The sequence below is a fragment of the Anser brachyrhynchus genome (genome assembly GCF_964034855.1).
Source record: "Anser brachyrhynchus genome assembly, chromosome: 1".
In the NCBI taxonomy this organism is placed as follows: Eukaryota; Metazoa; Chordata; class Aves; order Anseriformes; family Anatidae; genus Anser; species Anser brachyrhynchus.
In genome coordinates this window covers 121,387,894-121,414,243 of record NC_137694.1, presented here as the reverse complement: position 1 = coordinate 121,414,243, position 26,350 = coordinate 121,387,894, and the positions used below count along the sequence as shown (strand labels likewise).

Here is a 26,350-nt window from a genome sequence, read left to right as displayed (position 1 = left end):
GCAGTGGGGTCTGTCTAGTTGTTTTATTGTCACTACCTTCGGGAGACTTTTTTTTTTGCCAGTATTCTTCTCATTGAAAAATGTTTTTTCCATTGTCCTGAAACGATTGTCGGATTCAGCGTGGACTTACCAAATTGCTTTCCTGGAAAAAATGTCAGGATTATATTCACAAAGCTGAGTGGAAGACAGCCACTTTTTATTCACTCATAAAGGATGTGGGAGTCCTGGGTTTAATTTCCTCCTCTGCCTGGGGGAACTTGAACCAGCATCACTTATCTCCCAGGAGAATACCACAAGGTTGTGCTGTGCTGCATACTAAGGTGGATTGTTCTTACTCCCCACCATTGATGTGTCCCGGTCTGTGCAGAAAGTCTTTCCAGACCCCTATCTGAGACCTTCATGTGGACATGGTTCATCTGGCTTCCCCAGTCTGTGCTAATGAGTATTGCACTATTAAGGAATATGAGAGCACTGTTGACAGAGTGCCTCTCCTAGGATACCCCTACTGTCATGGCTGTGTTACTCTCCTGGGAAAGAAGGGCAGGCACAGCAGCAGAAGAGGGCATTACACATCCTACACAAGCACTACATCAGGCAGACCCGTATGCTAAAGCTCACCATGGTAAGAAAATACAGCTCAATTTGTTAAAGAAAATTACTTGTAGAAGTCAGCACAAGTTAAAGATGGGAAGACCAAATTAGTTCAAACAGAAAGTCTTCCTGATATCAGCCAAGGACTGTGCTGAAATCAGGCCTGATGTACATGATCTGATGCCAAAATCAATGGACCAAAATTTGTGTGCCAGGAGCTAGACCTAATGGTGACTGCTGGCACGTTCATCGTCCTCTGGGGGCATCCATTTTGGTATTGATGCTTGGACGGATGGACAGATGGACAGAAAGGAGAAATCTTTACAGTTGTCATGGCCAACTTTGAGACCTAAGTTTCCACTGTGACACTGTTAGCACTTAGTTACTCAATCTGGTCAGACCTTCTGGCGAGTTTCTGGCCAGGAAACGCATTGCTAGCTCCACCAACATCATCTCAGTCCTGGAAACCCACTTGGAAGATGAGGTTTGGGGTTGTAATGTCACCCCTCTCTTAGTTGCTTTGTAGTTTCCTCAAATGCTTCTCTCTTTTTTCTCTCTTTCACCTTCCATTTAATCAAACCATCCCGGACAGGAGGTTGCGCAACAGAGCTGCGAACTGCAGTCAGGGAAAGCGATGTCTAAATGAGACAGACACTGGTACATATTTCCTAGATCTCAGAGGGGCTGATAAGGCCATGTGTCGTGCTTGTCTCTTTCTAGCAGTGAGGCTGCAAATAAAAGTCAACACCAGAAAAGGAAGTCATATTTTTTGTCTTTGCTGTCCTTTTCCCTCCCTTTGTGCATACACGTGTCTACAAGTCGGCAGAGGGGAGTCCAAAAATGAGTAGCAACAACAGATCCAGTCCGTCTCGATGAGTGTCCCTCTTTCCCCAAGAACAGCTACTGCTGCTATGGACTTAAATAAAGGGAGGGATGCATTGCTATAAAAACTGTTGACAACTAAGGGGAGAGGAATAATGGATGCTTTTAGAAAGGAAAGTCTTACTTAATACTTTATTTTTCAAGTGCTTAAACTGTTTTTCCTCCTTTTTGTGTATCTTTAATTAAAGGTTAAAAGACTTCTACTGGTGATTGTTTGCCATGGTAACCAAGTAGGCTGAGGTCTCTGAATTCAAAACCCCAAACCTTTTTAAGTGTTTAACGTTGCAGAGTGTCGGGGTCATGCTAGCATCTTTGACTCACTGAGCCTACTTTTTCCCCTGAAATGAGCATGTCTGTTCCCTAACGACCTGGCCACCAGGCTGCAGAGGGACGGCCCTCTCACCTCCACCCTCCCCCTGTGAATCTGACCCCTTCCTCTCACTTCTCTTTTGGGTGCTTGAATGTTTCATTTTGAATTAAATGCAATTTTCATTATGAAACATGGCTATTTCTTTGCAGTTTGACAGCAAGAGAAAAAAAACCTAACCAAACTCATCCGTTCCTACAGTGGTGATGTTTTCTTCTTTCCTGCTGAACCAAACTGCACTTATTCATACCTTGCTGCTATTTTTAAGAGCGGGGCCCGGCTGTATGACATTCAGGGGCACCGCTAAGACTCCAACAGCAGAGTACACATCATAGTATGTGCTAGTTAGTTTAGAGAAATGACTGGCAAAGTCATTTTTGCAATGAGTGCTGTCTGTATCAATGCACGTGTGCGTATTTATTACATTAGTCACCTCAGCTACTAGAATGACTTGCAATTAAGATTGCTGTAGTACCTGAAATGTCACATTGCTCGTCTCTGTTCTGAAAGGGGCACTGCCTTAACCAGATAAGGCAAGGAAAGACATACGAGGGCATGACCAGACTTATCCCTATAACCATGTTAGAATGGCTAAAAATGTTACCACGCCTCAGCAAAGAAATATCTGTTAGCTGAGACAGGGTCACTGGACACGTGCAAGCTCCCAGTCTCTTGTACTGCAAAGTAAGATGAGTTTCAGGCGTGGAGGAGACTAACCCATTATACTTTGCATTTGCAATAGACCGGGAGTACATGCCCATACAGTTTTGCTTTGTCTCTTTGCTGAGAGGCAACAATCTCCAACCACAGTGGCACACATTTCATAAGTTCCTGAAGCATGACACAAAGCATCCTCTGAACGTAAGCTGAGATGCAAGCGAAGCAATTAGCATAGGAGTACCCACATGGCTGACGTGTTGCGCCAGTTGGCTTGTGTTCAGAACCTGGCATGAGTTTACATCTTGTCTCACGTGAAGCATGGAGCCAGGACCTGCCCCTCCAGCAGGATGTGGGCGGGTGACTCCTGCTAGGGCTTTCCGGGAACTCCATGCTGCTATTCAGAGCAGGTCTTAAAGGATCACAACGCAGGGCACCAATGTTCCTCCTCTCCTTGCCTCTCCTGTGAACCTTCCATTGCTTTCTCACCATCAGAACAGTCCTGGTCCTTGTTTACAGGGCCCTTTCCTTCATCCCATGTAGATGAACAATTAGATTACTAATTGTTATTACTAATAATTATCCACTTTCTGAAAGTGGGTAAATCAATGAAATTAGGAAAGAACAATAACATTGATAACACAATATTGGGATGTGTATATGGTATAGACAATCCATCCATCCTACCCTCTTGCTCCTCTAAACCAATTGACATACAAGGTCAAACTGTGGCACAAAAACCCAACAGCATGTGTTGTTGTTGGGTGTTTTTTTTGGTTTTGTTTTTTTTTTCCACACAAGACTCATTCACTTACGTCAACAGCTTGAAACAAAATGATAAACGAGTTTCTATGTATCTGGGTCTCCAGGAGAGGAAAAGGCGGTGAGTTTATATTTTCTGCCATCCTTTTTCCTTTAAAGTTTTTGTATTTCATGAATTGCTCATGCCACAAATGTTTTCATAGTAAACGTGGAGGAAAGAACAAGATTATCTGCTCTGAATAGTAGCAAACCTACTGATTTGGACAAATTCTCACCTGTCAGATGCTGGAAGAGCTGGAGTAACACTGAAGTACCCAAGCCAAAGGTTTTGACCATTTTTTTTGAAGGAAGTACTTAAAGTGACTTATGTGCTAGTTCAGGCTGCTGTGTTGGTTTTAGATGAAACACAAACTTCTTTTAATTACTTTTTTTTTTTCAAAAAAGAAAAATTGTCTCATCGGTTCCCTAAAGGCCTGCATTGCAGGGCTCTATGGTCGGCTTCTTTATTATAACAAAGCAATTCTCCAAATGCTTGCGATCTTTCACACACCTTCTAATTTGTATGCCAAGATGTAAAGTTTTCTGCAGTTGTGGAAGTCCTTATTGAATGTCAGTGTTACTCCGTGAAAACACCTGACTAAGTAGGAACCATCTAACCCCTGGGAGTTATTGACTGCTGCCTCCAAGGGCATAATTAGCAAGTGGCAGAACTTGCCACATGGGTCATGTTTTACAAGATCCCACAGTATCGGTATTGATTATGATTAGATTAGACTGGGCTGATGGTAAATGCTTATATAAGTTATGAGGTTTTCAGGCAAATAGTGAATATCCTGTCATGAGCACCGCCAAGCACATTTTTAACACAACTTTAAAATGATAGTTACGAACATCGTATACACAATACCTCATGGTGTGAATATGCGTGAGACAGAGCTTGACAGAGAAACCCAGATTCTTTTATTTAACACCTTACAACTTAAAGGTACAAATGAGTTCAACACACTGAGGGGTAATTTTACATTGAAAAGAAGAGCTTACGGAAACCTCAATTCTATGTATGCCTGCCAGCTAATGGTGTGCATATAGAAGATGGCAGCAAATACAATTGGGCTGGCATGCCATGTGCTATTGCCTTGACACTGACTCTAAGATTTTCGTAAACTTGCACAAGGGAGAATGTTACTTTTTAGTCCCTCAAAATATGTAGGTGTTTTTCTGCCTCCTTAAAATTCCTTGCATCTTTCAGAAAATTCCTGCTTTATTCAACAAAGACGGAAGGAGTCAAGACAATTTTGCTGCCCAAGCCAGGGCGTCTGCTGCCCTTTAGACATGCTGGAGCATCCAAGACGTCTGCACACAGCTGCAGACATGACAGAGGACCTAACAGATACCATGCCTTTGTAAAGCTGCTGCTGAAGGGAATCCTGAAGTATCTCATATATCTCTTGTTGCCTAAGGTTAGGCAGCTGAATCTCACCCATTTTTTATTTTCATGTTCCACTTGAATTTCCTAATGTCTTCTGACCCTTTTTCCCCTCCCCTTTCTTATTCTTTCTTCTTCAGTAACAAAGATGGAAAAGTCTATAAGGAAGAGAGAAAAAGAAAGAAGGAAAAAAAAAGAGAAAAAAGAAAAAAGGAGCATTACTTAATTTTAAAAGGGATCAGAAATGTAAAAACCCAACAAAGTATTTTCTTTGTTTTAAAGTGAATTGCAGTTGTGTGTTTTACCCTTTTTTCTGATCTGCTCTATGTACTAATGCCTGGAAAACCCTCCACCTCATCTGTGAATGCTCTTTTCTCAAGTATAAACAACCTACAGATTGACTCAAACGCCTCATTGTGCCGTGAGCGATCAGATGGTGCAAATGGCGCAGTGAAGCTTCTCACAACAGCAGGTCAGGTTAGAGCCGTCTGCGTGGTCTGGAAGACAAGTTAGAGGGCCATGAACAGTGATGTTGTTGCTGACCTCCTGAATGGCCTTGGTTGTTCCACTTCATCTTCACCGGGATAGCAGAAAAGAGTAATGAACCCCAGCAAAGTGTCATGAAGATTATTTTAAAGTATTAGAAGTGCGGGTCCTCTTATCTGCCTGTAAGAATTATTTCAAAACCTCACCTAAGAGAGGAGCTGGTTTTACTGGCAAATGAGCATAGAAAATGAGAATAGAAATTGCCCTTCTAGCAGGAAAGGCAGCAGATCCTCAGACTGTGAAGTCTGTGGGTGTTTGTGTGTGTGTGTATGAAGCAGGGGATGAAGCAATAATTTACTATTTTCCAAAAAGCAACAGATGGATCTAACCGCCTTGATATTGGAAGTGCGTGGTCCTAGTGTTGTTGATTTAACTGAGCTGTCTCTCCAGCCCTGGCTCAGTGAGAAGCTGTGGCCACAGCCAGACTTGTGCCTGGATGTAGCTCTGGAGAGCAGGGAGGTTCTGTGGCAGAGGATCTGGGGCTCACCGCTGGCCAAGGGCCTTGCCTTTTCCAAGGAAAGCTCCAAGAGAAGTTACCATCCTGTCTTGAGAAATCAGACCACAGAAAATGAAAGGAGTTCCCACCAGCCTTTCAAACCCAAGCATGTCCTGAAACACTACAGGCTCCAGAAAGCCGATGTATGCAGTTTGCTCAGATAAGAAAAGCTGCATTATGAAACTTCTGTTGCTGCTTTCATATTTCAATGCCTTTAATTTTCTTTTCCTCTGAGGTTTTATCTTCTCCTGGGCACAAGGCAATGCCAAGTCTCGGGTTCTCTGCCATTAGGGTGGCCTAGCTTTGAAGGTAACACCATCACCCTGATAAACCTGATGCTGAGGGCCCTCCAATGCCCTTCAGGCAAACATGCAATAGCCTTCTGCTGCATAGCTGGCAAACGAAACGGTCCTGGTGATGGGAGAGGCTGACAAAGAAAGGATTTGTGGCCCTGGTACAGATGACAGGCCAACTGTCATGTGCAATATGCTGGCCTTGCTGGCTCTGAAGATCGTGGCAGGTAAGAAATAGCAGGGAGTTTTGTACTCGTCTCTGTGCCCATCTCCTTATTTCCCTTCCTCAGCACGGAAATTTTCAGCCAGTGTGGCCTGACAGGCCTGCCGTAATTCCACCTCCACCAGTGCCCTCTCACAGCGTGCAGCCTGGGATGAAGCAGGGAAAACCCAGACACAGCTGTGCTGTGATGCACAGAGCTGCATCCAACCATAGGCTGCTGCTACTGCTCAGGAGCAAGGAAAAACGGCACAGCCTCTCTTCATCAGCACCTTCGTGGTGTTACCTGTAGCCCTCCACACTTGTGCTGCCAGGCTAATTATATAAGCAGAGCTGTGAGAGGCAGCAAAGACTCTCCAGTATCCTTGGGTGATAATGTTTGGTTGTTTTCACAGCCTTTCCTCGAGCCAAGTTTACAAAAAGAGGCAGAGAGTAGTCCAAAAGTGAGCTCAGGAGAAAAACACAAACTAGAGGGAACAGACAGACTCTCTCTCACCCAGCCAGCAGACTACACAGGAGGCAGCTTACGTTTACTCTCGCCGTTCCCTGAGAAGTCTGTCCTTCCTCGTCCAATATCCCCTGACACGGGTTTTTCTCCCCAGCAGCAGCAGGACCCTGTTTCTCTACCACTGTGATTTCTTGGTACCAACTATGTCCTGCCTCCAAACGGCTGGGAACCAGCCCCACCGCTGGGACCTGCTCTGGCCAGGCTGAGGGGTCCAAGTGCCAGCCCTGGAAGTTCATGCTGGGACTATCGAAAAGGTTATATTAAAGCAGCACACTGTCCTCAGGACCTCTCCTCTGGTGATCACCGACTTTGTTGCACTGATGGCAGAAGAGGTGACCGCGCCTTGACGGAGCCCTGGCACAGGCTGCCCCGAGAGCTGCAGGGTCTCCTCCTTGGGGGTCTCCAAAAGCCGCCTGGGCACGGCCCTGGGCAGCCTGCTCTGGGTGGCCCTGCTTGGGCAGGGCTTGGAGCGGGTGGCCTCCAGGGGTCCCTGCCAGCCTCATCCCTTGGAGCGGGGCCGAACGGCCGCACCGCAGGCTGGCTGCTCCGTGCAGCGGAGGGCTTGTCGAGGTGCGGCTGCAAACACCCCATGGCAGGGCGCCTCCTTCGTGCCTCCGGCAGCACCGAGCACGAAGGGGTGAGGCAGGGGGCCGGTGCCTCGCCGGCCCCTCCTGGCACTCCCCAAACATAAATGTTTATTAATAATAACCACGCAACAGAGAGAGCCAAAAAGAGCAGACCCTGCAAAAACGGCGCAACAGTTACCTGCCAACCGAACCCTAGCAGCAGCAGCAACAATAAACACAGCGCAAGTAGAAATTATCAAAGACAACTTGGGAGGAAACCACAAGAAATGGCAGTTGAGCCTTATTAGTGCTATAAATCATAGAACTGGTTTCAGTTCCTGCAGCTCCTCGCAAGCCGTGTGACGCTGCCTCTCGCGCAGCAAGCAATAGGGGTCTGCACAGCCTGGAGGCACAAAACAAAGCAGGCGGGGAAAAGCGCCGCTTTTTACCAAAGTAATTCTTAATTTAATTGTAAATCAAAGGTGGGGGGTTTCTGTTGCTGTCTGAGAGCGATGAAGAGGAGAGCAAGACAAGTGTGAGGTGGGAGAAACGTGGACTTTCTGGGGTTTGGAAACTTCTTTAAATGCGTGTTCCAGGAAGACACACTCACAAGACTATTCACTTGTTTACTTACTTTTTTTAAAGATTTACCACCGTTGTGCTCTGCATTTGCTAGGTTATCCTTATACCCATCGTGCATCCTGAGGTGTTTTTTTTTTCCTCCAGAGGTAACTTTGACAATGGGAGCTGCACTGTTTGATTCCTCCTCTGACTCTCCTCTGAAGTGGAGGGGGCAGAGGGAAGGCTTAGCTCCCCTCACCTCCAGTTTTAACAGTGCTTGAAGCTTCTTGAAGGGCACGATCATTTTTTCGTGAGATGCTCCCATCCCTAGCCATTGATGTGCGTCATTGATTATCCTTCTTTTCCCGCACAGGAAATTCATTCCGCACTGAATTCTCTCAGCAGGACCAAGCAGGACTCACCAATAACCACTGTTATCTACCTTGGCCAGTGAAGCAGTGAACCTAGGAATTAATAATAATCATTACTTATTTTTAGTATTATTTAAGGGGCGGCAATGTGCTCAGCATAGCAAGAGACCAAAAATGGAGGCAGTCTTGGCCTCAGATGCTTTCGCCCTGGAAATGCCTGCCACGAGGGAAGATTTGTGCTCCCAGCAGTGGCACCAGAGACACAAACGTGGAGAGAAATCCCAAGCACTAAACTGTGTTTTTAAAGCACCCCTAAACAAGAGCACCCGGATGACTGTGTGATGCCCCTGTGCACTGCGGCACTGTGAGGAATACCTGGCAAGGACACGACGCCAGCAGCTGGGGGGTAGCACAGCGTGGCACAGCAAACCAAAGGGCGAAGGCTCAGACCAGGGTGCTCTAACAAGTCCAGAGGAGGAGCAAGTGAAGTTCCCTGTCTTACTGGGCTTGCTTTAAGTTTGAATTATTGATTATCTTCACCTGGGCAGCAAGAAGACAAGAGTCCGAGCAGCCCAATTGCTTTTGTTCTCAGAAACTGATCCTTAACCATCTCGTATGAAATACGGTACAAGCCTTTCACATCCTCAGGCTCAGCCTAGATGAAGGGGTTGTGCCTGGGACTGCACGTTGGGAGTGGAAGCACCACCAGGACGGTGAAGGCTGATTACAAGGCACCCATGTGGGCACTGATAGACACTCGAGCTTGCTTGTGTCGTCTGCATGTCTGAAATGCCTTAAAAAATGAGGTGAAAAAAATGAAATACCAGGCAGTATTTTTGCCCCACCCTGTATTATTTCCCTGCAGCAGCACCAAGCTTTTGGGGGGCAGATTCTCTCAACCAACTGAGCTCTGCTTTGCCGTAGCACAAGCTCAGGGAAGATGCCATGGTGGCTTCAGCCTGCCACCCAACTCCCATTTGGTCCTTGGCGCAACCGCTTCAGTTAGAGACGTCTTAAAAAGGCTGAGCGTAACCCACTCTTCCAGTCAGACAGGGAAACCGCAGGTTCTGCATTGCCAGCAGCTACCCAGAGGGAAAGGCACGGCCCAGATGGACCGTTTCCAGACCACATGTACTGTGGCTGGGGCAGAAGCAGAAGGTGAGCTGTTCGTGCTTCTGAGCGTTGAGTGACCAGCAGCAACTGGGTCGTGCAGAGACACTTCTCCGCGTTCGCTGAGCTGCAGAAGGCCATTCGGTCTGTAGGCTGGTGCGAGGCTGGGGAGCAGCAGATTCACAGCGCAGCCCTGGCAGGGGACAGCAGCTGACACTACGGTTTGGTGATCACAGACTGAGCCAGACGAAGCTGTCCCGGCATCCCCTGCCTCCTGCCACCAGTTCTCACCCTGAGGTCATCTTCCTCTTTGGCCTCACGAGAACTGATCCCACACACGCACTTTTTTTTTTTTTCTTGGTTAATTTTAATCCAGACTAATTCCCTCATTCAGGTCACCGTGTGGCCTCACATGCTCTTGCATCCAGCAAGGGAGTGAGCTCTGGGGAGCAGGAGAGGGCAGCCAGCAGGAGAGCTTTATTCTGCTTACTACAGCGACTGTGTACTGCCACTGTGGTTTTGGGGTTTTGTTTGGGTTTTTCAAAGGGGAACTCTCAACAGAGGGCAGAACATTCAAGCTCTGGTGCTGTGACTGGCTTAAGACTCCAACACATTCACAGGGATCTTGTTCTCCAGCGTCAGAAAAACTCACACATGAGTTTGTCTCAGATGTGGAACAACTGCAGGCTCTGCTAACGCGCTTCTGCGTTACAGGCAACCTCATAAAAGTTGTAGGGCACGAAGGGCATATGGTACGAACTCCTCAGACTTGCTGGGCACACACCCTGTGCTGGTTCTGGTGCCTTGCCAACTTTCTGGCTGTAAAGAAAATCTACCCCGTTGTCTCAAGTCCAGGACAGCCTGGATTTCTTGCAGCCGTGCTGTAGGGCAGCCTGCAGCAGTGCATCAGGTGCTGAAACATTTTATGTAGCTGCTGTTGCTAGTGACCGGCAAAGCAAAGAGTAATAGGATACGTGGCTTTGTTCTGACTCAGCCTGGTTGTTCTTTTGTGTGTGGGACCCCTGCTTTCAGTAGCAGTACCTATATATGCCTGCTTGAAATGACTGTGAAGCTCGGGCTTGATCTACCGCTGTCTTGCTCAGGGAACTGGGCTTTGTGCAGTTTCTGAAAATAAGCGCCTCACACCAAGAGTTACCCAAAAGCACATCGCTTCCTTTTCATCAACCAGCTCATGAAGCCCTAAAATTCAGCTGCTTCTCCCAACGTCTTCTGATTCCTGCAGCACCAAGCCTGGAGCCTGGTACGTTCCAGCGCAGGGAGCATCCAGGAACTGTACGTGGTTTTGCAGGGACCAGGGGATGGGTGACGCAGGGAGCTTCCGTAATAAGCTGCTGCTTCTGACCTGATCCACCACACAGCACGGGAGCTCTCCCTCAGGATGGAGGACCGCCACGTGGAACATTTCTGATGGGGTGGGAGGACTGGCGCGTCACCTCGTCACACAAAGATTTTAATCTTCTGCCAAGGCTTGCATCATGTGCCAGAGGATGAGCCAGACTACGGGAAGTGAGGAGAGGCATACAGAGGGAAAGAGGAGGGTGTCGACCTTCTCAGATAGGTTGGTTGCTGGAAAGGAAGGGTTAGGATGCAATATCCAGTTGTCCTGGACCCAGCACACATTTGATCCGTAATCCCAGGGTTCCTTCCGTTCTTCAGGCAGTACAATGAAAATACACACTTCACTCAGGATTTTTTAAGCAATTAATCTGTACAAGTCTCCAGGAACTCACTCCATACTTCCAGGCCTTGCTCCTCAATCCCATCAGCACAAAAAGTGGAATGGTTTATCAGTTAGAGCATAAATGCACAAACTAAACTAAAAATCTGTGATACTGGGCTTGTACTGGCGACACTGGCTAGAGCTTTGGCATGTCACTGACGTATCGAGGACTCCATTTCCCAACTCATAAAGTGCAGTGTACGTCTAAGGATGCAAAATGCCCGAGATAGAGCCAACTTGTGAACGATGCCAGTCATCTTGCCAGATCCAAACAGAACTGCTTCCAACATGGGACTGAGATCCTGGGAAGCGAAATGGCTTTTGACGTGTCATGGTTAGCATGGTCTGTCTTGTCGTGATAAAGCTGCTGTCACCGCTAGCTGCCTTCACTGTCACCAGCCTTTGCCTTCTGCTGGGCGCTTCCCCCACCCACGCTGTCCTCTGCTCCCTTCTGTGCCATACTGACCCCAAATCAGCTCCCAAACGCTGTTCCTGCTGTCCTGGCCCCCTCCACCGCTGCATTCCCTTCTGAAGTGAACCAGGCTCCAGATTTTGATATCGCTCGGTTACAGGGAACCAGCATCTGATTAGACCCTCCGAGCGGCATTATCTTCCCACCCCTCTCATTACTTAGAGCTATTGTGAAGACAATAGATGATCAGATGTGCCCAGGGAAACAGCTGGGGTAAGCACAAGGATAGAAAAGCTAACTTAGGAGAAAAGGCACCGAGAGAAAAACAGCGAACCGCACTTTCAAGTTTTGCCAGCATAGCAAAGAGTGTGGGAACAAATTACAACCGTCAGTGAGATACCTCTGGCAATGAAAGCCCCAGTTTCTTCAGGAAACTGGTGTAACTTACACTGGCAAAAGCTGTATCTCCAGTAGGAGTTTGTCAGAGAACCCTTCCCAGGGTAGAGAGAGCCAGCAATATTAAAAGGCAATAATATAGCCCAGCTGTAGGAAGCCTCTTTTCATGGGGAGAAATATTTTCCTGTGACAAGTCTCAAGCAGTTAAGCTCCAGAGAGCTTCACAGTACAGGCAGAAGCTTTGTACATTTTCTATATGAATATGTATTTAATTATGGCTCCAATGCAGAACACATTAACATAAATAAAGAGGAGAAATAGAAAGCAGGAAAGGGGGGAATCAGGGGGAGAGGAAAGGTCTGGTTTTCACCTGTCTTGGTTAGCAGCAGCCCTTGCTCTTTGTCGTTCTGGGGAGGAGCTGTGCTTGGACCTTGCAGCATTTCCCTCTGCCCCGGGGAGCTGGAATCAGCCTCAGCTCGGCTGGTCCTGCTTCGGGCTTAGCACACATAGGACTGTGGTCAGATAACCAGGAACCAGCATGAAAAAGAGACAAAATGTGTTGAGGGGCAGAGAGGAAGAAGAGGTTTTTTTCTTCTTTTTCTTTTTTTTTTTTTTCCAGCCATCTGCAGATGGCCATTTGCAGAAGAGGGCCTTGAGAAGAGGAAAGCACGACCACGGGAAACTCTCTCCATGCATTTTTCAGAGCATTTACTCAAGGGGAGGCATCCCCCTGGCCAGCAGAGCTTTCCTCTGAACACAGGCATCCACCACAGGCGCAGCAGCTCAGCTGAGGCAGCTTTCCAGTGCTGTGACTCCAGCCTTTCCTTTACCTGTCAGGTGCAGAGAGAAGGTAAACTTTGAAGACAAGGCAGAAAGATCCCCTTCCTCTGCTCCTCCATCCTGCAGGACTGTCCCCCCACATTTGTGTAAACATCCAGCTACCCTGCCTGGTACCTCGTGGTGACTTGTAGCCCATCAGCTTTCAGAAGTAAATAAATCATGTCCTTTGCAGAGGACAGCAGAGGATTCTTCAGTTGAAACTCTGCCCTGAGTGCTGTGGACCAGAGATAAAGACCTCACATTTCTTTCTTACTTTTTTTTTTTCTTTTTAAGTAGGGGCCTTTGTCAGAGGCCAAATATTCTCTCATTTCTTTAGCAACACTCTCCTGTGCTCATCCTCAATGGGACTTCCCAACAATGTCCTCAAAGATGTGATGAACTTCCAAAACGGGCAATACTGATTGATCTTTCATTACTGTCCTTCAAAAATGCACTCTGAGGGAAATATAAACCTGAACCCTTGACAGAAATCCCTCCCCTTCATTTGTGCTGAAGTTGTTTTGTAATCCTGTCCCAGCATCACTAGCAGCAGCTGAATCCCACCTCAACGCTCAACAGCCAAGCAGAAACCACCTGTGCCTGGTTTGTTTTTAGAAAGCACCCTCACATGAAGCTCTGCTCAAAGCAGGCCAAACCCTGACAACTCCTTCAGTGCACATGGCTACCTGGTGTTGCAGCATCACAGGATGGCTGAGGATGGAAGGAAGGGCTGGAGATTGTCTGGTCCAACCCCCTGCTCAAGAGGGTCCACCCAGAGCAGGTTGCCCAGGACCATGCCCAGGAGGCTTTAAAGATCTCCAGGTAGGGAGACTCTACTCTCTAAAGTAGGGTAAGTGCCCCATCTGTTGTAAAGGTCTGTTGTCACCAGTGGAGTTGACAGGGTTAATAGTAAAAGGACTTATTTTCTTTGGAAAATATTAGAAAAAAATAATCTATAGTGCAGACGGGCAGAATGTTTTAGCCTCTTGTGGTCAAGGCTGGCTGATCCTCATACCTACGTTCAGGGCTGCCCCAACAAGTGCAAAGCTGTTTAATTATTGACAAAGAAGCAAGTCCTCCACCCAGACTACACTTCATTTTGGGATGAAAAAGCAACTCCATCCAAACTGGCAGAGCTTTAAAGTTCTGCCTCTTTGTACTCTTAGCATCGGTGCACATAAAGAAAATACAAGGCCTGGCCTGGCCTAAGCAATGAGTGCTTAATATTTCTGTTGCATACCCTAGCAAATCAGTGTGTGATTTGAAAATGTCATTGCACAGCTGCGTGTTTGGCGTGTATTGCTGCAAACGGGTGCAGGATGAAGGGCACAAAGAAGAAAAATAGCAGAGATCCTGCAAGCTACTTACCTCTCTGTGGCGTGACTTCAGTGGCACTTGCTGCAAAGCAGAGGTGGAGTGCTGTACTTCTGCACGTCCAGGAGGGTGCCTCTGCAAGAGGTTAAACCTGGCCTCTGAGAGGGGATGTGCTGCCAGGAGCACGTTTGGGCTGCCCATAACCTCTGATGCTTTAAGTGCAGGTGGTACCTGTGAGCTCTTGCTTTTCTGTGGGCTTAGAACAGCAATGGCTAAGGTCTGCAATGAAAAGTACCCAAAAACAATCTTCTAATCCTTCTTTTGGTAGCAAAAATGAAGCTCCATTTTTTTCCCTGCAAATCTACTGCATTTATTGCTTTAACAAGGAAGTGTGTGATCTGTTTCTTCCATACATCCCCAGCTGGCTATCCATAGCTCCTCGAGCAGCACTTCCATGGATCATAACCAACTTTGCATGAGACCTGGCCTGCCAGAAGAGACAGGAGCAGGCACAGCTCCACACACCAAGTCACCCCTAGCGGTTTTTGTGGTAAGTCCCTCTGGGGCTTCCCCAGCTGCTCCCACTAACAGCCTGACATACTTCAGTAGTGTCCCTGGCACTGAACAAGGAGCAGGTTGAACTGAGGGTACCAAAGCCGTCCTGCGGTGGTAGGTCACCATGTGCCTTTCAAAATGTGAGCAGAGAGACATTCTGGGGAAAGCGTACTGCTTGTACCATCCAGCTCTGGAGATAAATAGAGGACAAGGCTCTGTGGCTGCCAGTTTGGCACCTTTCATGGGTAATAAAATACACTCAACGCTTTTCAGGCTTTTCTACAAATAATCAGAACTGTTTGTAACTATGTTGAAGGAATTAGGGTTTTTAGACTGTGTTGGAATGATTAAATAGAGGCCTTTCTTTCAGAAGGGCATGAAATTTAGCTGAAAAGCAGGGTTTGTGAGTTTTCCTCCAGGCAAGTTAGCCAGGACAAACTGGCAGGAAGGAAGACAGGCTCTCTGAGAGGGAGGATTTCCCCAGGTGGCACAGGCTCAGAGAGCCCACTGACCTCCCTGCTCTGCCTGCCTCCCCCTCTGCTCAGCCTCTGGGGCACGTAGGGGTGCTTGTTGCAAGTCCCATGGCAGCACGCAGGAGGGGAAAGGACTGAGGGGCGAGCTGGGAAGAGGCTTTAAATATTCCTGGGGGGAGGCAGGAGGGAACACGAAGGAAGAGGTGCTTCAGGAACGGCCAGAGAGTGGACCGAGTAGTGTTGGGGAAACAGATCTGTGAGTTGTCAGCACAGAAATGATCGCTGAAGTGTGCGGGAGGATATAGCCACTTAAGGACCAAGTGAGAAGTGGGGAGAGGGACTGAGGCGATGTCCTGAGGAAGGCTTGTAGCAGGGAGGAGAGAAGCCCTCAAAGAAGACAGTGCAGGAACACCTCGAGAGGAAGGATGAAAACCAGGAGCGTGAAAGGCTCTGGAGCACCTCAGGAAGAAAGCTGTTAGATAAAGAAGGAATGATCCACATCAAAGGCAGGCCACAGGCTGGGATGGAGGCTCCAGAGTGTGCCAGGAATAACAACAGTGCCTTGGCTCATGCCTTGTTCCTTCCCCCCTGCAGCACCATCCCCTTCTTTGCATTTCATCTTCAGGGCGGGGACCTGTCCCTCCTCCCCGTCAAGCAGTTCAAGCAGTTGTTTGCCATTTGTACTGAGAATATTAATTGGATGAGCATACATGTGTGCTTTTAAATATAGGGGGGATATAACCCTGAAACCACCCTGCCTTTGATTTACTTAATTGAATGCCATCCTAAGAGTTCAAAACACTACATAAAGTCCTTCCCATCTCTCCTCTCCTCTATGGAAATCAGGAGGCTCTATCAGAGAAGGAAATTATATATCATGGTAGAAAAGAACGAATTGTTTTGGCTTCTGCTTTTTCAGTTTCCCAGAACCATCCCGTACATAGATGCGACAGTCTCGGAATGAAAATTCAACCTTAAATGCGCATAAAGTATACCTGCAATTCTTCAGACTTTGGCTACCCTCTCTTCACTGATTTCTGCTCTCCTGCTGCCACAGAAAGCCCCCCTTTCCATGCTAGCTCTCTGCCTCCAGCACTGTCCACGCACCCCAACTTGCAACAACAACTTGCAAGATCCCAGTTCTTCCAGCACTTGTCTGAGCAGTAAGAGCTGGGTTCAGCCCAGAAAGCCTTTAAATATATTCCTAAATATTTATACTGTAGTTAGCACTGATCCTGGAAGGAATGTAAGTGTTTCTTTGTGTGTTTCTAGCTCCAGTGGCACTTAAAGCATGTACATAAGGGCTTTGCTAAACAGGAGTGGGCCTTAATGCACACTTAATTACTTTGCAGTCTGGGCCCAAATGTTTGCCTATATTGCAGTGATCAAGCTCTGTCTCTTGATTTCCTGTCTGCAGTACAGGGATAAAGAAAGCAGATGATGATGTGAGATGGAGACTTCATTGGCCTGACCTTGGGATTGCTGAATAGCTCATGACTGGCAAAATCCTGGATTGATTTCAGTTGGATTTTATGAGGTATGGAGCTGGAAAGACTGATTTTTTCCCTCCTCATTACATGGCAATGACTATCCTAGCCATGGCTCCTCACTCCGTATCTGGTATTTCCCATGTCAGAGGGGATGCCAAGTACTTTCTTCCTGATGTTCATAGTGCCCTGGTTTTCAACCTTTTTAAATTGGTAGACCCTGCATATTTTCTAAGGCAGATGTGGCCCCCCTCAGTAGTCATGGGGCAGAGCTTATGACAATACTGAAACTAGTTTTCCATGCTGCTTTTCATGGACTCTTACAGGCAATCTGTTGAAGTCCACAGAGAACTGAATGCAAAGCATGCCCTTGCCTCTTACACAAAGGCTTTCTTCTCTTCAGTTTCAAGTGCCACCAATGACTACTGGTATGTGAAAAGCACTGTTTGGATTTAGACCTGGACAAAGTCCCTGTAAATGAAAACTTATTACCATTTTGCCTTTCCCATTTAAGTTAACCTATTCTCTGCTCTCAGTAAAACCAAATTGTAATGCTCCAGATTTTCTGCAAGGGAACACTGTCTTAATAATACTTTAGTATGTAGAATAGGAAGCCATTAATAGTAAGTAACAAAGAAGAAAAAAGATTACTTCCTTTTAATCTTCCGTTTATTCTGTGGGTAGCTAATAATTACTTAGACATTAAGGCCTGTTACCATTACTTGCTAAGTTTCCGAGAGCCCTGTTTCTACAGTCTTATTTAAAAACAGTAGAGGAAACCACCTATCTAATCCAAACAAACAATTTCTGAGGGTATAGTCACAGAGACCCCAGATCAGACAGTAAAGGTTTTTAGGCACCTGCCACTCACTAAACCCAATGAAAATTAGACTGCTAATGCTCTTACAAGCCTGGATCCTCGTGACTACAGCATTTGCTGTCAAGTGTTATGATGGCAGAAACTTGAGCTGAAATTACAGCCTACATCCACTCACAAGGGACACAAGCTGTTTCTCTGAAGTTGTTTTTATTTTTATTTTTAAACCAGAACTGCAGGACAAGCCCTTCCTTTCCATCACTGCAGTGTCAATAGAAGCCTTATTTTCAGGCTCTGATAACAACAAAAAAAAAAGGGGGGGGGGCAAACCAGTTGTGCCATATTTGCTCAGTATCAAAAACAATGATATAAAATGTGTAGCATCTGTGTCTTCAGCTGCCGTTTCAGGGAGCAGACCTCTCCTTCCACCAGCAAGAAGCCCACGACCAAGCTGGTGTGAGCAGTCAGAGCTGGAGAGCAGCCACGGACCGGCTGCAGGGCCCCAGCAGCCCTGGCTATTTCTGGCTTTGCGACCGGCTGGGTGAGCATGAGTAGGTCACTCACAGGGGCAGGGCCGAAAAGCTTTGCCAGCACAAATCACCTGCTCTACATCCTGCGATGGGCTTGCTTAGCCTTCACAGAGGATTTGCACAAGGGGTGGTTTCACCCATTCCCCAGTCGTCCTCTGAGCTTTGTGGGCTTGGATGGAGCAGCCTGCCCAGAAGAGTTCAGAGCTGATGGTCCTCCAGGTGAACCACACATCTAACCCTTCTCCCTGGGTTTTGACAAGGGGAGGAAATACAGCAGTAGTGATTGGCAGGAGGTGAACTGCTGGTGGTTGAGAGCACATCATCATCTCTTATTTTCAGTATCCCTACCCATGTCAGTGTTTAAGTATGAGCAACAGCTCACACACAACCTGAGTGCAGACACAACACATAGACATGCTCATGAATCATTTTACACCTATGTGTAGAGGTGCAAGAGCCACTATCAAAGGCAGCAGAAGAAACTGGTGTTGACGTGGTGGGATCGTGCCTTTCCTCCAGGTCTCATCAAGGCAGGACACCAACACTGAGTGAAAAGACTGGGCCAAGCCGAACAGTGAAGGCATACGCAGCCCCATAAGGGTGCTGCCACCCAGAAAGCTGCTGCTGGCCTTCTCAGCAAGCTGGATGGTGTGGCGGGGCTGGCATGTCCCTCCATTCTCCTGCCCCCACCACAGCCCCTCTGCTGGGGCCCACTCAAACGCTGTTATGGCACCTATCATCCAAAGTAGTCGTGTACGGGACCATAAAATGCCACTCCATGAGGTTATTGGGAAGCAAAGGAAACCCTCAGGCAGCTCCCGTGGTGTTTCTCCTCTGGCTGCAGGCAAGGCACTGCTGTCACTGCAGGAGCGAGGCCTCCTCGGCGCAGGGCCCCAGATTCAGCCATTTGTTTCCCTTCCCGATCTGACAGGGCAGAGACAAGTTTTATTGAGCCGCTGCGCAACTCGTGAGGCCTGTCTATTCACCAAGGCTTTTCTGAGCGCGTGGGCTGAGAGGTTTATTGGATCGGGGGATAATTTAGTATCCATTTTTCACAGCATGTCCATTCATATTAACTCACCCTCACGGTCTGTTTCTGTCCCCTACCCCCAAGGTACAGGAGGGATAATGGTATGGAAGCTCCTGGGCTGTGGCTGTCACTTGTGGTGGGACCCCTGAATCCCCTGGGCACCTTCCTGGGCTCTCTGCCCTCTCAGCATGGGCAGGAGCAGGGTCCTGGATCACCTTTGGCACCACCCCTCCTTTCTTTCAGGGTGGGAGGAAGAGGCCCCCATGAAATCTGTCAGCACACTCACCCCCTGCCACCACTCTACTACCCCACGCCATCTTTTCACAGTAGAGGTGAGGGCTGTTTCTAGACCACACACAACCCACAAGAGAACCCACAGCTCCCAAAACAAAGCCTTCCACGCCATTTATTGCAATAGCAGAAAAGTTTGAACAGAGAAAATGTGGGCCCACTGAATAGGGAAAGTGATTTGGTGGCAGGGAACGCAGATAAGGCTAAGGTACTCAATGCTTTCACTTCTGTGGTCCTCGTTGTCAAGGTCTACCAAGCTTCTAAGCTTAGAAGCAAGATTCAAGGAGGAAAATTACCAGCAAGTGGATAGGCATTAAGTCGGGGATTGCCTGAGATCCCTTCAAGTCCGCAAGACCCAACACGTACGTCCAGGAGTACCAAGAGAGCTGGCCTGTGTCCTTGAAGGCCACTCTAACATCTCTTAAAGCCTGTGGAGGGCTGGGGATTCCCCTGACAAGTGGAGAAAGGCAAATATGAGGCCTGCTCACATCTACAGGATGGTCATCAAGAAAAGTGAACTGGGAACTTCACCTGTGTGCAGGGCAGGAGAACAAGAGACAACAGGCATAAATTGAAACAAGAGCCATTTAGAGTAGATACGAGGAAAAGAAATCCCCCGTGAGGCCAGTCTAGCAGCGGAGCAGCCTGCCCAGAGAGGCTGTACAGGCTGTGTCCTGTGAGGTTTCAATCCCTGACCAGACACAGCCCTGAGCAGCCTGGTCTGACCTGAGGCTGACTCTGCTCTGAGCCTCCCGCGTCCTGTCCGATCTGAATTATTCCGTGATCCCATGCTGAGTTGAATTGGACAACAACAGTAGGAAATTAAAAATACAGAAATATAATCCTACTGTTGACACAAGTATCCCCAATTCTCCAGACTGCTTTAGTACTCAGTCTGCTCTGACTTATGCAAGAAGCCAGATTAGCTCTCAGCCAGGGCAGCAATACAGATGTGTCCTCACTACTCCTTTGCCTATGCCAGCCTGAAGGCTTGAGGCTGCTGCTGCTGCTAAGACTCAGATGCATAAAAAGTGACTACAGAGGGTGGCTGTTTCTGTAAGGAACCAGTCACCGTCACCTCCGCTCCTTTTCCTGACTCCCTTCTTCTTTCCCTCTCCCATTGCTCCTTCAGTAAAATCAGGAACAAGAAACCAAGGCCCCAGGGCTCATCTTATAGCCTCTGTGCCCACCTCTCCCTCTGTCCCCCTCTACTGCCTAAACCTAGAGGGACTTCTGCCAGGCCACAGCCTCTCTCTGTGGGGTAACAGCAGTGCCCTCCAGAAACCACAGGTTGAGCAGCCAAACAACATTAAAGTTCCTTTCACCCTCCTCCCTAGCTGTGGCTGAGGCTAAGCGCTGTTCAGCGAGTTGTAAGGAACAGAAACCTCATCATAAGCAGCCCTGGCCAGAGAGAAAATTTGGAGGGAAGGCTACAGCAACCTCATGCTTAGAAAAGATGCTTGAACTCCCCTCCTAAGTGGTCATGGAAGCTATTTTCATCTTCAGCCGCTGCAGATTTGTTCCTGGGACGGTGGCTGCACTGAGTGGCTGACACAGACCTGAGAATCAATCAAAAGTAATTGAAACAGAAGAGGCTCAGCAATCAACCTATTAGGTTGCTAGAGCCAGAAAAATGCCGCTATGAGGAGCCAGAGAAAGGGGAACTGACTTTCCTTCTGAAACTTAATGTGAGGAAGAAACTACGGCTGCACAGCCCTTTCCTACAAGAAGAATGGAAATCTGTGGAATTCTCCTTCTGTGTATTTTTGTCCCCTTTAATGGGAAGGAGAGAAAGGAAAGAAACCATTAAACCGTTAGCTGTAAAAAATACCATCTCGTTCTCTTTTCTTTCCCTCATTCCCCCCCTCCACATGCAATAAAATGATTCTTTGCTCTCAATTGTTGTCTGCTGTGGCAGCGGTTGGAATGGGTTTTGTTTTTCTTCACTTTGCTGCTCCTCACCGGAGGACTTCGCTGGCTGCAGCAAGATATTAAGCTGGTTGCTGGCTCTCTTCTGTCAGAACGGGAGCTGCTGCTGGAGTCCAGTTATTTGCAGTCGCCTGCATGAATCGGCTCCTGCAAAGTCAGACTGTGGAGCCGCCAACAAGAGCATGAGTCAAAGTGTTAGGGGGCTGCCATCCCCCACTAATTAACAGTGTATGCCCCTCCATCATCCCTCACCCAGATTTCAAACCTTCTGGCAGATGCCCCAAGGGGAGTTGCAGGGGTGAGCTTAAATATTTCATCTATATCATTAGAGCAAGAAAAAAATTAAGGTAATTTTTATATATATATATATATATAAATTTATATATATATAGGAGGTGGAAAGCTAAACCACTTACATTCATGATAAGAGATATGCAAAGAGAAAATACAGCGCAGAGAATCTGAATTTGGAAAGGACTACCATGTATGCCACTGAGCAGCATCTTATCAGCCTTCTCCTAGACCTGAGATTTGATGGCCACACAGCCACCTCTCCTACATAGGTAGCATGCTGAGCCGAATTACTTTGGCTACAGAGGATGTACTGACTTGACCCTGATACCAGAGACTCTTGTTGACTCTGAATTCTGCACAACACATCCTTGGTTGGATGTGGTTATGAAACGTAATAACCCCTGTTACTGTCTGGATGAGCTACCTCAGTCTCTCATTAATTTGAAGGGAATTAAAACAAAGTTTCCCCTTTCCTCCTCATCCAGGCAATACAGCATGGCAGGGAGGCAGTGAGATTTGATATTACGATCAAGGTTTGTATTTTAATCTTTGTGGTGGGAACAAACCAACAGACCAAGGGGACTGGACTTCGTTTCTGGGGTGATTTGAGCAGTTCTGCCTTGTTTGCAATATGAATAGCCTGAATACATAATGCTGTACGTGTTCCTGGAAGTCCCCTGCACCAGGGACTTTTCCATGGGCTGGGCAGGCTGTGGAGAGGGCACTTGCACCGCTGAGGTTTACTCAGGGGTGTTCCACCTGACAGAGGTTTTATCAGGTCAATGGGAAATATTTCCTGGGCTCTACAGAGCAGTGCTCCTAGTTTTATCAGTACTAACTGCTTTCTGAGGCTACCACTGAAAATGTCCAGGCAAACTGCAGATTTGAGGACTTTAGCAAGTCATGCCAGCATCAGGCCTGTGCCTGTACAACGGTACAAGCACTGCCCAGATTACCATCAACTACAGTTTATGTGAGAGACGTGCTCTCCCTGTGGGTTTAAGCAATAACTCTCCAAACACACCTTCAGAAAGCATATTGCTTTCACGAGTTTACATGAAATAGGGTGGGGGAAGGGGAACGAGGAATTAATTTCAGCAAAGAGAAATTTTGCCTCTATGTCCTAATAATGCTAAGAGAAAAAAAAAAATCCCCACTCACCCCCTACAGCAGTGCTAGATTCAGTGCTAGATTATCCTCCTCCTAGGGAGCAAAGACAATGGTGCCAAGCACTGCTCAGGAATAATGCTGGAGTAATACAGGAGCTCATCATTGCAGGAAAACTGTGTCCTAAAGCAAGCCTCCCCAGCAAACGCCGAACCATCAGAAATGCAGTGCCCTTCCGCCATCATCTGCAAACAGCATCTGAGAGAGGTGTGATTAGACCACAAAGTTTGGAGCTGGGACCATCCAAATTCTGTTGCTGGTTCTGATATGTCCCTCACGTGCACCTGGGGAGTGTTTAATAGGGCTCGGATGTTCAGAGGTTCTTAACATCTGTCACTCAAAGACCTTCTAATGCTTAAATCTGCAAAAAAACAGAGAGTTAACCTTCTGAAAACAGACAGAAAAGGAATTAAGTTTAGTACTTGTAATGTGCTTTTAAGAAGAAAAGGGACTGAGTATTACTTTTAGCTCTTGTTATTTTATGCACTAGAAAGCTGGAAGACATAAAGATGAAAAGGGGGATAAGAATGATATTAGTACTGGGAGTGTTGTTGGGTCATTGCTGTTGTTTTACAGGTACCTTCATCGAATAAATGCATGGATTATACGCACCACGAAGGAATCATTCTGGGCAGGTGATGTTTATTCCATCAAAGGGACGCTCTCAAAGGACACGCAAAGTCCCCTAAACTTTCCAGGATTAGCAGTGAATGACCTAATAACTCCTCCCACCACTGGTGCCTAACACTTTACAGAAATTTATGCACAGAATGTGACAACTTGTCATGAAATGCTCAACTTCGTGTATCCCATTTTCCTGCAGAGTTCTCTGCATAATATATAAACAGAGGGGGGTGGGGGAAATCGCTCTGAAAGCTCCTGCCAACTCACATCTATTTCATTCTTTTCTTTTGAAAAGAAACCTATTCCAGATGGTTTATCATTAGAACTTTTTAAATCTCTGACGTTATGAAAAACCGGGGAGAAAATACGTAAGATCAGGTCTAGCGTGGCCTGAATGCACTCCTGAGAGCTTTCCGTGCTGGATCCGTGCCCGTAGGTACGCCTCCGCTGCAGGAAGCAATGGACTGCCCCAGGTCAGCACAGCCAGCCAGCGGGCACGGCTGATGGGGCAGGATTTGGGCCGGCCTGTGACTGGACAACCTCTTTTCCTTCTCCTCAGAGATCTTCCTCTTCCCAGGGCTTGTGCACCCACGGTACCCCATGAGCAAACATGCCCAGACCCATGCCAGCAAAGTCATCCTAGCTGTGACCCAGGCAAGCTGCCCACGTTTCTGCCAGGGCTCCCGTGACAAGCAGCAGTGTGAGCAGGAGCTGCAGTACCTCCCCCTGCATTGCATGCCCTCCTGGGTGTCAGCACTGCAGCGGGGCAGGCAGCCAGCACGCTGAGGGATGTTTTAAGCCAGGCCTCTGAGACAAACCTCTGCTTTCAATAAAGTGCCACAGGATCTTTAATGCCCATGCCGAGCAGGCAGCTGTTACCCAAAGGACATTCTCCACCCTAAAATTACATGGAAATTATTTGCCTCTGAAGCTATGTTTAGCCTACAGAGATTCAAACATATAATTCTGGGATATCTAGTTATTTGATTAAAATGCTAATATAGCCACCTAACTGCTAATGCTGCCAACCAACCGCGCTCCCTAGGGCAGCGCTGTATATTGGGTTTTCGTGCCTGACGCTAAGCCAGGGTCTCACCCTAAACCAGGGGATCACGATCACAGCTTTAAGCCCTCCCCAGCAGCGACTCAGGAGGGCAGCCAGCTCACGGGCTAGAAAGGATGCACAGAGGCATTCCAGGCGATTTCCCTCTCCCGCTGTAAGCTCCTGAGCAGTGGCTGCTGTGGCGGGTTCCTGGGAGTCACACCTTACACTGAGAAACCGTGCTTTTTAAAAAGGAGTGGCTGAGTATGGGAATGGGTGCCACAAGCCATTCCCAGCACCTTTCTTAACCGCCTTTTGCTCACTGTCACTACAAGGACTGGGAGTTGTGCATTCAACATTTCCTCTGTGAAAATGAGCTCTCATTTCATCCAGAATCACCTCTGTGCCACATTACTTGAAATTCATAATTTGGCATAGTCAATTACTTCCATTGAAAATCCATGTACCCAGATGCTCAAAACCAATATCAAGTATGAAGGAACTCACTGCACATTTTTTTAAGCTCCTGCTACGAACAAACGTTCCTTCATCCTGCGTCCTTTTCCCATCTCAGGGTCTCAGCAAAGAGCTCTGCCCCAGCAACACCAGGTGATTTCATGACAAATAGATCTAAGCTCTTCTTTTAACAATCCCCGTGGTCTGTCACTGTTTGTATTCATTTTTCAGTGGTCCTTTCTCGCTGAGAAGGGCACAGAAGCACTCCTTACACTCCAGTCTGGTGACAGGGATGGCGCACGAGGCTGGCAGTGTGCTGCACTTCGCGGTGTCCCTGCCTGTATCAGCCGCCTCACCGCTGCTCCACAGGAATCGGGAGAGAGCCTGAGAGGGTACGTTTTCCGAACGAGGAGGGGAAGGATGAGTGTACATGCCTGATTAGTTACAGGCAATTAAACACGTCTAGCTTCCCCTTGCCTCTCATCCCTAACCTCCAGCCAGTGGAACAGCTCGGCGAGCAGAAATGGAGCACAGCTGTCTCCCCATGCATGAACCCTACATCCCCTCGCCTTTACAGCGTGGTGCCTGAACTCTCAGCCCCCCGGGAAGGAAGCCGTTTACACAGGATGAGCACAGGGCCGTAAGGAAGGAGGCCACCCGTCCCTGCCAGCCTGTCCTGCTTCTCAGCCACAGGGCAAAACCCTCTCCTGTGCTCCCTGGAGCTGCTGCTCGCCTCGAACCAGAGCGGAGGTGGCTTTTGGAGATGCAGGGTTGCAAGAAACTTCTGTGACCCTCTGGTTTGCAGGCCCTTGGGCTTCCCTGGCTGAACCCTGATCTGACCCAGGGCGCTTTCCTTACAGCAACACTCTGTCTCGATCTAATTTAAAAGCTGCTTTCGCTCCAGCACCTGTCCTCCCTGGCGCTTCTCCTGCCCACGAGCAGCGCGGCATCAGGGGTTCTCCCCCAGGCTCGCTGCCATCCCAGGTTGGGAAGGATCAGGCCGCTCATCCCCTTCCTCCTGTCCTCCCCCGGGGACTGCCATGCCACCTCCTAGGACCCCATCTCCCCGTTCCTCCTGCGGCCTCTGGTTCCGTGGCAGAGCTCAGCAGGCTCACCCTCACCTCCTGCCGCCTCCAGGGAACAGGCTCCAGGCAGCCTCTCGCTGCTTAAAGAAAGAGGTGGGTGGGGAGAGAGTCCCTCAAGATACATGGAGAAGCCGAATTTGCAGTCAGAAAGGCAAAAGCTGTTCCTCCTCCCCAGCACGCTCATCCCTTCCAGGCCTTCTCCCCAGAGTGAGTTTTACCCTGCCGTGTTGGACCCTTCCCCAGCCGAGACTCCCAGGCCCAGCCCATTAACGCAGACAAAAAGGAAAGGTGCTCGTTGGCATTACCCACCACCTGCTCTGTCCCTTGCACATCTGGGCATGCTTCCACCTCCCAGCAGAGCTGCAGACGAGGGCCACAGGTCAGCCGTCCCTCCTACTCCCTGGGCTACCTTTTGTGTCAGGAGCCCTGCCTGCTCTGACAGAAAATCCCATGCGGTCCCAATGACGTTTTCTCCTTCCAGCCGCCTCTGTTGCTACTGCTGCTGAAGCTGCAATGAGAGCTGGTGAGGCCG

The 26,350-nt window shown here is 48.1% G+C and overlaps 2 long non-coding RNA genes across 3 annotated transcripts; one reads left to right on the top strand and one right to left on the bottom strand.

Annotated features, from left to right (window-relative positions):
- Window positions 1-8,305: 8,305 nt before the first annotated feature.
- On the bottom strand, window positions 8,306-12,394 carry LOC308195771. The gene is made up of 2 exons (XR_013951843.1): window positions 12,276-12,394; window positions 8,306-11,399 (listed from the first exon to the last, which is right to left on the bottom strand). It is a non-coding gene; the product is annotated as an uncharacterized lncRNA (long non-coding RNA).
- Window positions 12,395-13,321: 927 nt separating this feature from the next.
- On the top strand, window positions 13,322-20,546 carry LOC308195775. 2 transcript variants are annotated; one of them, XR_013951845.1, is made up of 5 exons: window positions 13,407-13,546; window positions 14,460-14,588; window positions 16,484-16,603; window positions 16,880-16,981; window positions 17,602-20,546. It is a non-coding gene; the product is annotated as an uncharacterized lncRNA (long non-coding RNA). The 2 variants fall into 2 exon arrangements; XR_013951844.1 differs by having other exon boundaries at window positions 13,322-13,546; window positions 16,880-20,546.
- Window positions 20,547-26,350: the final 5,804 nt, after the last annotated feature.